Source organism: Lissotriton vulgaris, chromosome 3_1, assembly GCF_964263255.1.
Source record: "Lissotriton vulgaris chromosome 3_1, aLisVul1.2, whole genome shotgun sequence".
In the NCBI taxonomy this organism is placed as follows: Eukaryota; Metazoa; Chordata; class Amphibia; order Caudata; family Salamandridae; genus Lissotriton; species Lissotriton vulgaris.
In genome coordinates, this window is record NC_141689.1 from 1,552,150,256 (window position 1) to 1,552,166,052 (window position 15,797).

Below are 15,797 nucleotides of genomic sequence, written 5' to 3' on the forward strand. Positions count from 1 at the left end.
CACCAACTGGGTTGAAACTGCAGTAAATACATTTGCTCTGAAACAAAAAGCCTTATTAGTAAGCGCACAAAGAAATCTGAACCCTGGTTCTGTGACACACTGTGTACTCAGAAGCAACACTGTAGAAAATCTGAGAGACGCTGGTGAAAAAACTACACTGAAGCTGAGAAAACTTTATATGCATAGTCATTGAGCACTTATAAAAAAATTATCCTGGATAAGAAAAGTAGTTACTTCTCTGAGAAAATCAGACAGGTAGGCAACTCTAGCAAAGCACTCTTTGCAACTCTAAATGAACTGGTAAAATTACCTGTACCATTAATAGAGGACAGCAGTATGGCATTCTGCAACCAACTTGCAGGGTTTTTTTAAGGACAAAGACAGTCCATTTTTGATTCCCTCACAGACAAGGGCACTGACATCCCAGTAGACACCCCCACTACATCTCCTTTGCGTTTTGTCCATGTTATGGATTCCTTTGTTCCACTGAATGCAGAACAGATCTCGCATGTAGTTAGATCAATAAAATCCGGAGCACCATCAAACCCATGCCCTCCTAAAATTTTTCAACTGACACCCGCTAGTATTAGTGCGCAACTTAGTTTACTCTTTAGAGAGATTATTAGTTCTGGCATTTTCCCAGGTGCATGGAAAACGGTCTCAATGCTTCCTTTACTAAAAAAATAACAATCTGGATCCCAGCGACCACAGCCACTGCAGACCTATTGAGGGGATTCCTTTTGCGGCTAAGGTCTTGGAGAAAATTCTAAACTACCAACTCACCGCCTTTGAGTCCTCGGGAGACCTGCTGGATTCTTCGCAATATGGCTTCAGACAAGGGCACAACACAAAGACTGCCTTGATTATGGCAGCAGAGGAGCTTCAGACCATATTGGACACACGTGCCGGAGCCGCCTTGATACTTTTGGATCTATTGGCGGCCTTTGACACCGTGAGCCATGATATTCTTATCAGAAGGCTCCAAGAGGTGGGAGTGAAGAATTCACTCTAAATCTGATCAAATCTTATCTGAACAATAGGTTGCAATAGGTTCAGATTGATGACTCCGGTTCAGAACAGTTCACACGTCCATGTGGGGTGCCGCAGGGCTCCTCACTGAGTCCTACTTTGTTCAATCGGTATGTGACCCCCTAGCTGACGTCTTAAGGCAGTTTGGAATTTTATTGGTTTCCTACGCAGATGACACCCAAATAATGGTATCCATTTCAAGCAACTCTGAGAAAACCGCTGTTCGTTCTAACCAATGTATGTCCCACATAGACCAATGGATGGGTGCAAACTGCCTAAAGATAAATGGAAGCAAAACAGAGGTTCTTCAGTTGGGATTCAATACCTCCATTTGGTCACATAATTGGTGGCCTCTGGATATGGGAACTCTTCCAGCCCCAGTTAATAAGGTAAAGAATCTGCCCATCATCTTTGATGACAGACTAACCTCCAATATCAGATCAACAAGGTTGACTCTCAGGTCTTTCTAACACTGAAGTCAATCCAGAAGGTGAGCACCTTTCTCCCCTTAGACACAGTAAAAACACTGGGGAAGATTCTACCTATGGCCAGACTGGACTATGGAAATGCCCTATATTTGGGCCTTCCAAAACAGCACATGCTCAAACTCCAGCGGGAGCAGAGTGCAGCCGTGAGAATGTTGCTGGATATATCCCCAAGTTCCAGTCCATTTACCAAGTCTTAAAAAAAAAACTCCACTGGCTTCCGGTAAAAAAGAGGACGGAATTTAAATCACTATGTCTAGCGTACAAAGCTATGCATGGAACAGGACCTGCATCCTGAAACAACACTTCTCCCGGTATCATCCATGCAGAAAACTACGTTCAGTTCAGAGCAAACTCCTCCAGACACCCACATTTAAGAAAGTTAGCTGGGGAGGAAGCAGTTTTATCCTGACCATAGTGAAACTGTGGAACACGCTTCCATTAGATATTAAAAATTGCCCAACAGTACTTTTCTTTAGAAGATCACTGAAAATGTGGCTATTCTCAAACTAATTATTACCTTCTTCCTCAAAATTCCTGTCAGACTCCTCCTTTGCAGCGCCTAGACGCCCTTGGGCATTCGAGCGCTATATACCTTTCACAATCAATCAATCATAACTTGCAGCATAGCCATTCCTGTGCAGCTCTTCATTCTGGTTCGAAATCTAATTATTTTGTGCCCAGATATATTGCTGTTCATATGTTTGGTCCCATTTCTATTGCATTCATGTGAATCTAGACGCCACAAAGGTTCATAAAAGAAATTACTTTACGATAATTAAGTTTTCATTGTTATTTACTGAATAAGGATTACATTAATTTGACAACCATAAATTGCTCTTATAATCTTAGCAAATTTAGTACACAGGTGCATAGGTGAGAACCTGGGTTTTTCGAGGGAAAAAGCAGGAAACACATTTTTGAAGACTGTGCTCACTAACAAATGTGTAACCTTGTAGGTATTCACTTTTACCCTTAGATCAGAAAGTCTAGCATAAATGTGCAAATCGGGTATGAAAACATCCAAACACTTTCTTATTGCATAGAGTAACACCGACAGGACATTGCCCAAGGCAAACGCTTTCTTATCTTGAAAGAAATAATAAATAGTGTTTGCACCTTTAATGTAACTTTAAACCTGAAGATTTACCTCTGGTGGAACGTTTGATTCTTTAGTGTTAGATTTAGGCCTATAAATACATGATTTGTGTCGATTTCAATACCACGGCATGGCAGTTTTTTGAGTGGCCCAAACATACATAATCTACACAGAGTGCAGCACAGAGTAATGACCTTGTTGAAGGAAAATGCCGATTTTGCGATACAATAGTAGGTTAGTGGTGCAGAAGATAGGGGGCATATAATCAAGAACCTCGTTAAAATTATCGCTGTTTTAGCGGCAGGAAAATGCCGCTAAAAAGGCATAATGGGCTTGCTAATATGTGTTATAGAATTCCAATAGAAGCCCAGGTTAGATGTCCTGCACATCTAACCTGGGCTTCTATTGGAATTCTATAACGCATATCAGCAAGCCCATTATCGCCGTTTTAGCGGCAGTTTCCTGCCGCTAAAACAACAATAATTTTAACGAGGTTCTTGCTAATATGCCCATAATTTTACCAAGATAAACGTTTTCAGAATTATTAGGTGGGCAGGATAAATGAATACGAAACTGAACCAGGGGGGCATATTATCAAGAACGGCGATTAAATTATCGCTGCTGTAGCTGCAGGAAAATGCCGCTAAAGAGGCGATAATGGGCTTGATAATATGCCCTAGTGAATTCCCACAGCAGCCCAGGTTAACACCAGAACCTGGGCTGCTATAGGAATTCACAAGGACATATTATCAAGCCCATTATCGCCGCTTTAGCAGCAGTTTCCTGCTGCTAAAGCGGCGATAATTTTAGCCGTTCTTGATAATATACCCCCAGGTTTTCTTTGACTTTCTGGGAAGACCGTGTAAAATTGATGTTAATTTAGTAAGGACCCTAGCACATGGATTATTCAATAAACATAAAACAATGACAAAAAATACAATTATTTCTGGTACAACTTTGTGATTTGAATGTAGCCTGTATATTAATTGGAAGGATTTCATATTCCAGCGTTTTATGTTAATTATACATGTATTTTTTTGTTTTTTTACAAGCCTCTTCCGCCGCGGGTGCTTCACTTTTAATATGGGGAAACAAAGTGACGTTCCGGCGGCGCAAGGAGCTTGTAAATACACCCTTTAGAATGTGTGGATTGCGCCCTACGTCACAATCTCGCCCAACACGATTTCCTATGCACAGGGGCTCCCTGCTGCCATATACTCCCACACAGTTCTTGCTGCAGCAGCTTTTGTTAAGAGCCTAATCTCTTTGTTATGCACATTGATGCTGTTTAATAGTTCATTTCAGCAAGCTGTTCAACAGTGAGGGTTTTCAGTTACAAGCAAATGCACTTTTTCATTGTCAGCAGGGAGCACGAATATATATGCTTTCTAGGTTGCTGCTTCGTAGCAATGTATTAGCAGGACGTATTTTGAAATTAACATTTCAAGCACTTCCAAGTTAGTAAAGCAAAAAGGGGGGAAATGATTACATATTTCTTTTCTGTTCGACTGAGCAAGGCGCCTCGGGGCATCACAACGTCTGACAACACGATTGAATTAACATAAAATGCCCCCCGCCCCCGCCACGCGCCTCTAGGTTGTAGTATGCGTAACTGTACTTTTGTTCAGTCTTTTTCCACGATTTCCAACCATATTCAGAAGTTTATTTATAATCTAGCCTCCTTTCTCCCTCTTCCAGTCCTAAGATTTAAGAAAGTGAAGTTGTATATTCGGCTTACTCTATGATGGATGTTCATTTTTGCAAGCCTCATTTTCAAGTTTGACTTAATCAATAAAACATTTGAAACAGTGCCCTTCGTGATTAAAATAAATCATCAATTCCAAAGTCGCTCCGTGCCCAAAATGTCTATATCCCAATCCGCAATTTTGCAGAAAGCACAGAGTTCTTTTTATTTCTACGAATTATATTTGATTATTCCCAGAATATCCCCATTTTATTCTGATTCAAGGGCCTGGTTACCAGTGAGTGCCCTGTGTTGAAATCAATAATTATCGCACTCAATTAATTCCGCCACAGAAGTATTCAAAATGTATTGAGTGCAATAGTTATTGTCTATTCCGACTTATTGACAAATAGCATGCAGAGTATGGTGCCTATGGCACCGAAATCTGTACGTCCCACTAAAGACTTGGTCCCTTTTTACCCTATTAACTTCCATCCGGCTTGACCTTATGACCTTTAAGGAAGGGTGTGAACTCACACCTGGTAATTAGCTGGTGCAATAAACATCATCCCACTTATAACTGCGACAAATGTGATTGCACATGACTCATAATATAATGGGCAATTTGTAATAAGTGCCTCAGATATTGTGAGGCCAATTCACAAGGGCTTGTAAGAGTATGCATTGGTACTACTGGGTACTTACTACTTACATAATCCAAAATGCCTTTGTGAATAGGCTGTAGAGTCACCATGATGCTCTAGTTACCTTACTAGTTCCATAACCATGGCATGGTAATTGCCTTGATCAGCAAGGTATTAGCCTGACACATTTACTATTGGTAGGGCGGGCACTTGGGCAATGGGCCTATAGCTGAGTTGCAGCTGTGGGCCACTTTTTTGGTCAGCATGGATGCTGATTTGGGCTGTGTCTGCTGTTACAGATGCCAACAGCTTCCCAGTGGGGGCCTGAGTGGCCTTCTTGGAGGCAGATGGGCCTCTATCACCTCCCTTTGACCAACAAGGCGACGGTGCCAATCCCAATCTCTGGCTGGGCAGGCCCATTAATGTATGCGGATTGAACAGGGATAGGGGGCCTGAGCAGAAGTGGCCTCACTTATATTCAGGTGTGCTTCATCATTGTGCTCTAATCTGTGCACAAAGAGCCCTGGCAACATATGCATTTTTCTTTTATCTCAGTGAAGTTAAGAAAATATGTCTCTTTCAGAGCACCCTCCCCTCCTCCTTTTCATAATACTTGAAACACTTTAGTAGTGTTTTGCGAAAAGGTGCAGTCTGCAAATCTGGGCCACTTCTGCTAGGGATCCCGAGCCCATTTTTCATTCCAATCCAACCCTGTTACTCTTCTAATTCCAATCTAGTTTATAGCATGTAGAGCTTAAGGTCTCATAAAGCTACTGAGTTTTAAAAAGGTATGGCTCATGAGGTAATTATTAGCTTGGTGAGAGGGATGCACTGTCTCATTGTGCATGACTCTTGGTGGCCGGAAGCCCTTGGAAAAGCACCCATCCCGACAGACCACGCACGGAACCTAGGCGTTATCCTGGATTCTTCACTCTCAATGAACAGACAAGTCAGCGCCGTATCCTCATCCTGCTTCAACATTGTTCGCATGCTCAAAAAAACATTTCGCTGGATCCCCACCGAAACCAGAAAAACAGTCACCCATGCTCTGGTCACGAGCCGACTGGACTACGGAAACACCCTCTATGCAGGCACTACCGCTAAACTCCAGAAGAAACTCCAACGAATCCAAAACGCCTCAGCCAGGATCATATTAGACATCCCGCGCAACGAACACATCTCTGGTCACCTGAAAGACCTCCACTGGCTACCCGTCAATAAGAGGATCACTTTCCGACTGCTAACCCACGCACACAAATCACTCTACGACATCGGACCAGAATGCCTCAACTCACAACTGTCCTTCTACACCCCCTCCCGCCAACTACGTTCTTCCAACCAAGCCCTCGCCACTGTACCTCGCATCAACAAGACCACCATGGGAGGCAGATCCTTTTCATACCTGGCTGCTAAAACATGGAACTCACTCCCCACTTACCTTCGCCTTACCCAGAACCACCTAGCATTCAGAAAGCAACTTAAAACGTGGATATTTGACAAGTAATCCTCCTCCCCTCCCTAAGCGCCTTGAGACCCTCTGGGTATGTAGTGCGCTATATAAATTCTTTGACTTGACTTGACATTGCCTTATCTCTCTCACAGTTCTTTATAAAGCTGAAACACGTGTCACCTAATGTTTGGGGATTCTAAATAAAATTATTTGTGACTGGAACCCTGACTTGCTTGCACAAATTGCTATAGCAATCTGGCCCTATAGTAAGCCTTATAGGTTGTAAAAACACACTAATATGTGCAATAAAAAGCAGAAGTCGACAAAATTGAGTAATGTAGCAAATTTAGAAAATAATTAGTGGATAGGGGCAAGGATGAGGAAGTGAACAAGGCCCTCTAGAATTATTTAAAACATATTTTTTAATTCTTGGTCACCTCAATCGGCTGAAGCTATCAACTTTGTGACCAGGCAGTACTATGTTAGCATGTCCACCGTGCTAAAGCATTCATTTATTTATTTAGGGCCATATGTATGAACACATTTTCCCATAGACACAGAATGGGTAAAACCCTTTGATACATATGGCCCTTAATGTTTTGTGTATAGTGTCAGGCATAGAAAGGTATTGGATCACTTCCACAGTAAAACAATGATGCAAGGTCTACATTGAACACAACCGAGAAAAAAGACACCAGTTATTTGACCTAAAATACGAGATTCAACTAATGAAAGCTAACCAGCTAATGAAATCAGCCTTAAGAGAAGGGAGGACCAAGTAGTGCACACTGAAGAAGTAGGAGGCTAAGACAGACTTTTTTTATGAGTCTGTCAACCACAGTCTGAAGAGATGCAATTTCACCTGCTTGTGGAAGGACTGTAGGTTTGATTCCTAAATCCGCCCGGGGTGATTTTCACAAAAGTGAGGCTGCCCATGAGAAGGATTGTTTCTGTACATTGGCAGTTTTGGGAAACGGCCACTACAACGCAACCTTTTCCACGAAAACCTTTACCACGCATGCATTAAAACACATGCGTGGTTACAACGAAAGCCTTTACCACGCATACGTTTACTACGAGGTACGTATTAAAGGCATATGTGGTAAAGGGTACAATTAAAAAAAGGGGGGTTGGGGGCACCCCCCCCAAAAAAAACAACTAACCTGAAGTCGAGATGTGCAGACAATCGGCGTCGTATAAGAAGAAATGGAAAGAAACTTCCGCTTCCTCTTTACGATGTATGACGTCACCACAGAAGAATTCGTGGAGAAGGATAAGAGTGGAAATACCATTCCGTTGTAACACATGCGTGGTAAAGGCATGCGTTACAACGGAGTTCGTTGTAAGAACATACAACCGGCAGTTTTAAAGGTGGGTTTCTTGAGTAGAAGATTATTTTTGCAGCTTGATGCTCTGGAACCACCCACCTGTTTCAGCATGGTGGAATGATAGCACATGCAGTCGAGGAGGACAGCTTTGAAGGCCAGACTGCCACGCTTGAGCTTTAGACAGGCTTCAATGAGAAGCCATGTTGCGTTATTCTAAAGAGCACAGGTAACATCTTAGCATTTGACTTTCTGGATCCATTATTATTCAGTTGCATCTTTTGCCCTGTAATTCTACGATTTCTGACACTTCGCTTATTTTTCTGAGGGTGATTACATTTTTTAGATTAATGTATTTCTTGGTGCCATTTGCACAACTACTTGACAAAATATATCAAATATATCAGTTTGATCTAAGTCACAATAGTACCCTGGTTCTTGAGTTTTCATCAGCAATTCTTTAGCTCCTGAGACTGAAGGATGTGCAATCTGCCGTTCCTCAAAGTTTTTTATGGCATATAACATTATTAGGTTTTCCATCTGTGATCAAACTCTCTAAAAGTAAAATTATTCCTGTTCTTAACATCATGTTCCTCAGCTATCGAAGAGTATATTTTACCATTGCTTCTTACCAGAAGCAGTGAGTGGTGGAAAATAATGTATTAGGCTTCTGGTTAGAAGTGTGTTTAAGTGAGCAAATGTCTGTGTTTTGGCACTCAGTTAAAAAAAAAAAAAAATTATCAATAACATAGGCTGGATTGGTACAGCTGTTTTGATACATCTGTTTTGATTTTTTTTTATCAGTGGTTTTCTTTTTTTGATCTCAAGTGAAATGACTTCTCAATCAGCAGAAGAGCTTCTTGGACCATTTGAAGAATAGGCACGATCCAATTGCTGAAAGAGAAAATCAATCGTCAGTAGAAGGGCAATTTCAATTCCTGCATTTCATGAGCTGTAAGTATATCCTGGGAATCTTTTAGTATTAGTAAAGAAATTGCATCTCTTGTTCCCGGGCAGAGTGGGCTTACGGTCGTATTTTGTCTCACTTGTATTCTCATAATGCCCCTGGAATCCCATGAGGTCACCATGACAAAGGCAGAGACAGAAATTCTATACTGATCAGTTGGCAGGTAATGCTCTGTAGAGACTGTATTAAAGTAATCTGACACTTACTTCTGTGTGTTTTGGCCTTCCTTACCACACTGACCACAAATAATGGGAGATTGTCAGCAGTCTCAACTCAACAACAACACTGCTAAGCTGTGTACTGGTGTAAAGCAATTCTTTTGCTGTTTTGGTGTATCGGAAACAGCAGAGCAAGGTTATCATTCCCACAGCACACACCATCTATGGTAGCTACAAGGTCAGCCTGAATCCTTCTCCTGATTCCAGAATGTAGGGAAAGTTTGTCTTTGAGCTTATCAGGCCCCCGACAGAGACTTGAAAGACACTTCTCCTGTTTCACTGAAGTCACTGAGTAGGGGTGTTTATATTAGGAATAGAGATGTAGAATGCACACTTAAGTGTTTCAAGAACATAATGAAAGATGCTATGTTCCTATTTCCAGTTGCTGACTGCGATGCACATCATTTGGAGAACTCTTTTGGGAGTGTGGACCCTGGTGTCATGTTTCGAAGGAGGAGGCGGGCTTACCATGGTCAAGAACTTCAAAGGATCCTTTCAGTGTGTGAGTGCATGCATACTACACATTTTCTGTTGTTTTTAACAGACTTTTCTCCTCTCAATGTCTTTTGTGGACAGTGGCATCCCAAGCATCGAATCGACCAGCAGTAGTTTTAATTGTGAAATTCAGCTATTTGCCCTGCCATTATAACAGCCCACATTATTTTCTGCATTTAGGTACATTTTTGTCTGTCATTTTTATCTCGCCTGGGTTTGTTTTCTCCATCACTCTGGATTACTGGTAGTTGGTGCCATTTTATATTTATAATACATATTTGACTAATATCCTGGAAAATATTCAAATTGACCTCAAGAACAAAATATGGGAATAGCTCTGATTCATTTGCTGGACATCAATTAATTTTTGTTGGTCCCAAGGGTCTTCAGCTTGTGGGCCATCTCTGGAACATAATATTTGGTAACAGTAGTGCTCACTTGTTTTGCCGTTCTAAAGTCACTGTTGCTTGGAACGTCTATAACTAATGCATAAAATATAAATTTTTACTACAGATAGGCAAAATGTCAATCCACTACCACTTTTTGTATTATATCTTGGCATGTTCACTTTAAAGAGGATTAGGTGGAAGATAGTTTTTGTTAATTATTCGAGATTTAGAAGGATCAATATCAGTACATAAAGGAAATTAGCTCTTTTAACCCATAGCTTAGTTAGGAGCGGAAAGACAAGAAGTCATAGACAACTTGCCAGAAGATTGTGGTAGATGTGTACAAAATGAAAGTGAGTCTGTTGAGGTATATAGATTATTTTTGCGTAAATTGACATCAACCTTGATACTTGAAGGGACAGGTTTGCTGTAAATTGCAGGTTGGATAAGATAAGATAAGGGAGGAGTTACAGATCACGGATAAGCTCCTTTTAGCTGATGTAATTGCCGATGATAGCTGAGCTGGGGGCAGCTCCAGATCCTCCCCCTTGTTCTTTCTACACAAGCTGTAGGTCCATTTTTCCATCGGACATCTTATTGATCCTGTTTTTAACTGGGTGAGTGAACGTGTCACACTCTCACCTGGTGTGCCCTTTGTGACTGTATCCTGTTGGGGGCAGTGGATTTTAATATCCTCTTGACCTTTCATGCCTGTGAGTGTCCAGCAGTGTGTGTCTCAGGTGGGTTATTTCTGAAGTGTGAATAGCGCTCTGGCGGTAATTTCGTTTCCTGTGCTCTATGATTGCCACATAGAAGCACGCCTGCAAGTGTCCAGCAGCATGTTCTCATGCTGGTTGTTGCAGAAGTGTGAAGAGCAATGTGGCGGTACACCCACTCTGCAGTGGTGTTGCGGAGCACTCCTTGTCAAGTGCTATTGTCATCGGCTGTGCCCTGCGCCGTTGTGCATCATCAGTATTGTGTTCGGCATAGCACCTGCTGTCTCTGCCAGGGGATGTTCTGTTCGGTGCTTTGGTGGGAGTTGATCTGCTGCAGCATACCGGGTCAGTGTTCAGCCTTCCACTCCATTGAGCGTTCTGTCAGCTTTTATCCCCTGAGTGTCGGCGTATAATCTGTGGAAGTAAATGCAGCAGGGCATTGGAGTTTTCCATGGCAATTAGTCGTTCTTTGTATGGAAGGTGGCGCTGTCCTAGTGAGATGCCCGCTCTCACTTCAGTGCGTATTCTGATGCCGCTTCAGTCAGCGTATATATATATATATATCATTCACCTTTTGCTCAGTTCGCGGTCCTGGCGCTGCTTGCTGGCCGTGCGTGACCCCACGGGCGAGCAACCTGCCACAAATATCCACAACACTTCCTTATGAGAAAGAACTGGGTCGCACCTTAGCAAATCCGTTTGTAAAATTCAGAGATGTTTCACCAAATGAATTAAACAGCTCTGAATTTTACAAACGGATTTGCTGAGGTGCGACCTATTTCTTTCTCAAAAAGAAGTGTTGTGGATATATATATATATATATATATATATATATATATATATATATATATATATATATATATATATATATATATATATATATATATATATATATATATATATATATATATATATATATATCCATATTCTATGTTGATTAACATATTGCCATGTTAATCAACATAGAAGATGTCTTGTGCATTATATACAAGTGAAAACATGAAAATAAACAGTGGACAAAATATCAACGAGCGACGGCCATCTTGGAAGTATTCTCACCCTCTTGATCCTATCGTTTGATCTAATCTGTTTATGTACTTATGGGCATATTGCAAAATACCAAGGTACAGATGATTGTATACAATATGAGGCCCCAACAGTGTTGAGTTTTAGTCAGCATGTTTGATAAGTTTTTTATCAAAAAATAGTTGGTGCCGCTTTTTTAAAACAAACCTATTCCACTGTTTGTATAATGATGCCCTGGATGGGCTTAGAGATATCAGTTTATCAGCAGTGCTGCACCTTTAATGGGAGATAGATATTAACTAAAAGGCTTTGGATACAGGCAAGGTCACTAGAAGTTGTTTGTTTATTTAAACTAGTATTAGTAAAGTTGTGAGTTGACACTGATGAAGGCGGAAACGCTGAAACGCGTTTGCCAAACTGGCTGCAGAAGTGCGAAATAAATAATTTGAAATTTTGCGTGCACTTGAGTAAATTGGTTTGTTGGAATTACAGACCAGGGTTGGGAATATATATATATATGTGACCAAGAGCCCGTGAGCTCGAAACGCGTCTGTTTTTGTGCCCAATAAAGAAATTATGACCGTACCTGGATGGTGTGGCTTGTCGTCCCTTCGTCGAGCGAGAGGATCGAGTGAATATATATATATATATATAATATATATATATATATATATATATATATATATATATATATATATATATATATATATATATATATATATATATTGCCCTTCATTCGGCTGCCCATGGTCTGTTGTGGAGAAGCCTCCTTGTCCGGATTCTCTATTTTCCCGCGTAAAGTTGTATTATCGTCTCAGCAGCTATAGCCTTCACTGCTGGCAAGCATTCAGCTGTCTGTCTTCCATCAAGGGTTTGTCAGCTGTTACCTCAGCGTAGGCATCCATTTCGACGCCGCTTCAGCCTGCAGCAGGAACTGTTTACATAGGCTATTGGGGGTAATTACTCCTTTAGCCTTTTCACCTCTCAGCGGGAGTGTTGTATCTTCACAACATTGAGAACAATTTTCCTGTTTTCATAGCAAAGGTCAATTAGGCAGAGAAAAAATAAAATAAAAACAGTATCTATTGTATCTTTCTCCAGTCCTCCATGAACACACGGTTGCCTGCAAATCATATATTGCTGACAGGCACAGCTTTCGTACTGTGCATAAATAATCAGCTAGTGGGTTTTTGCCTGCTAGCCCCACATCGCTGACAGGCACAGCTTTGCATAGTTCTAATAATTTTTTTCCTTGCTTGTCAGTTTTTATTATTAGCATTGGCATTTTTAATTTATTTTCTACTGATCTACCTATTTTTAATTTTTTTTATTTTCTTTCTACTTTTCTTCTTTTCTTCTCTTTTTCTCTCTCTCGTATCGTTTTCCTGCTACTCTCCATATTCCACGTTTGCCTTTCCTTATATTTTCTTATTTCTCCTCTTGTAATGGCGTCATTTGCTATGTCTCAACTAGCCGCGTTCCATGAAGATGGTGAACCACTCATTCCTTGGAAAATATGGGTAAATCTCTTTGACTTCTTATCTAATTGCTTTGGGGGGGGGGTGGAGATTTTCTTTGTTGCGTAAATAGCAGATGGTATTACATAATTTGGGTATACATGCAAGAGAATTTTTTGATGATCTTCCTGACACTGTAATTGAAGGTGAAAGTGGTAGCGAGGATGCTCACGGAGATCCTCAACATGATGTTTATCAAATTAGAAATTCCATTTGGAGAAGAGATCAATGTGGTTCTAGAACGCCATACATTTTTCTCTAGATCACAAGGGAAGAATCAAAAGGTGATAAATTACATTGCAGTGTTAAGAGGATTAGCTTCTACTTGTGAATTCAGTACATTAACGGAATCTCTTATTAGAGATCAATTGGTGAGGTGTAGTTCTGACAAGAAAATCCAAGAGAAATTGTTAGCTGATACTCCGGATTTAAAACATGCAGTTGATATTGCCAAGAGTATAGAGCATACAGCATTTTGTATGAATGAAATGAGAGATGCTGTCGAGGTGAAACAAGTTAATGGAATTAGTGTACTTAAGGTGTCTACAAAGGAGGATAAAAGTAAGGTATCCTCTACTGAAAGTGTAAAACAAAGGGCTAATGGTTAAAAAATAAATGCTTCCGTTGTGGTAATCCTAATTACTTAGCCAAAAATGTAAGATGTCCAGCTAGGAATGTTATGTGTAGGAAATGCAACAAATGTGGGCATTTTTCTAAAGTGTGTAATGATATTAAAAGAAGTATCTCTCACATGGTTCACAACCCCTCAGGATGTATCTAGCAGTAATTACCCTGAATGTAAAATTCTCCTTGATGATGTACCGTACATGGTATTTGCTGACTCATGTTCCCCCTATACTCTAATCAATGAAGCTACATTTAAGACCAAATCAGGAAGCAAGGAATATGTAATTTTGCCCCCCTGATATTAATCCAGGTGGTTGCAACCACGATCCCATAACACTGGCAGGCATGCTTGTTGTGCAAATTAACTTCAAAGACAGAGTTACAGTGGGGAAAGTTTACATTACTAGAAGTGGGTCAAATGTATTAGGGTTGAAACACCAAAAAGATCTTGGGATAAAGTTAGATCCTAATGCTTCTGAACCAGTATATCTAGTGGAGAGACCTAGCATAGGAAAATAAGTTTGTGAAGAATTTACAGAGGTATTTTCGAATGAGTTGGGTTTACTGAAGAGTTTTCTCCATAAAATTAAATTGAAGAAACAACAGAAACCTACTGTCCACAAATCTAGGTCTGTCCCATTACTTATAAGAGACCCTCTCAAGAAAGAACTAGAGAGATTATAATCCTGTGGGGGTCTTGTGGGGTGATTTAAAGAATTGAAAGTTGTGAGTGGCTATCTCCCATAGTGGTCGCATCCAAGGAAGGTGGAAAAAGGTATCCGCGTATGTGTGGATCTTAGGGACATGAACTCCAACATTTGGGTGGATATACACCCTCTCCTCAACATCAACAAGATGCTCAGTGTCATACAAGGAGCCAAATATTTCAGTGTCCTTGTTCTTTCCACAGCGTATCATCAAGTAGCCCTCCACCCTGATTCTAAAGCCCTCACATCATTCATAACACCTTTTGGAGCCTACCAATTTAACACAATGCCGTTCGGGTTAGCATCAGCTGCGGCTGTGTTCCAACGTATTATGCAACACATTTTGAAAGATTTGAACAAAGTTTTGTGCTTCCAGGATGACATCCTGATATACGGGGAGTCCGAAATGGAGCACAAGAGGATCCTAAGAGAGGTTCTTTGTCAACTGAGCAAGGCAGGATTCACCACTCACGGAGATAAATGTAAGATTGGTGTGAAGTCGGTAACGTATCTGGGCCACACCGTCTTGTGGATTCTGTAAGATTGGCCCCTGCTCCCACTAACAAGGAAGAGCTCGAATCCTTTTTGAGCTCAGTAGAGTATATGTCTAATTGTGTGGAAAATGTTGCAGGACATGTGCATTATCTTAGATATTTGCTAAAGAAGGAACCCTTTTTAATTGGAATTCCCAGTGCCAAAGTGATTTCAATTACATCATGCAAGCCACAATAAAAGCTCCTACTTTAGGAATGTTTGATCCTAATGCCAGGACTACTTTGACTACTGATGCAAGCATGAGGGGTCTAGGTGCTTCAATCACGCAGACAGTAAATGGCAACGAAAGAGTGTTTGCGTTTGCGTCCAGAGCTTTGAAAGAGCCAGAATGCAACTATTCCATGATTGAAAAAGAGGCTCTAGCTTGCTATTGGGAGATACACCATTTTAAGTTTTCCTTGTGGGCAATTCCCTTCACCCTGCGTACTGACCAAAACCCCCTACTACCCATTTTCTCAACAAAAAGCATGGAAAGAGCCACTCTTAGCATCTCCAAATTGGTGTTAGCCTTACAAGGTTTCAATTATATTATGTGCTATGTTGCAGGTGAGAAAAACATTATAGCTGATTGCTTGTAGAGACTTCCCATTTCAAATGAGGATTCTCAATTTAGCCCTCCTGGTGAAACCATCCTGGCAATTGATATTCCAGCCATTAACAGTGAAGAATGGGAGAAAGGTTTACTTGAAGACACTGTTCTAAGGGAGTTAACAAATGTGATTTGCAGAGAATGGCCCAGAACAATTAAAGATCTTACTGATATCCTTAAATCTTTCTGGGCGGTGAGAGACAAATTATCCTTAATAGGGGACCAAGTATACAGAGGTAACAGAATTGTTCCACCTACTAACATGCTGGAACTCA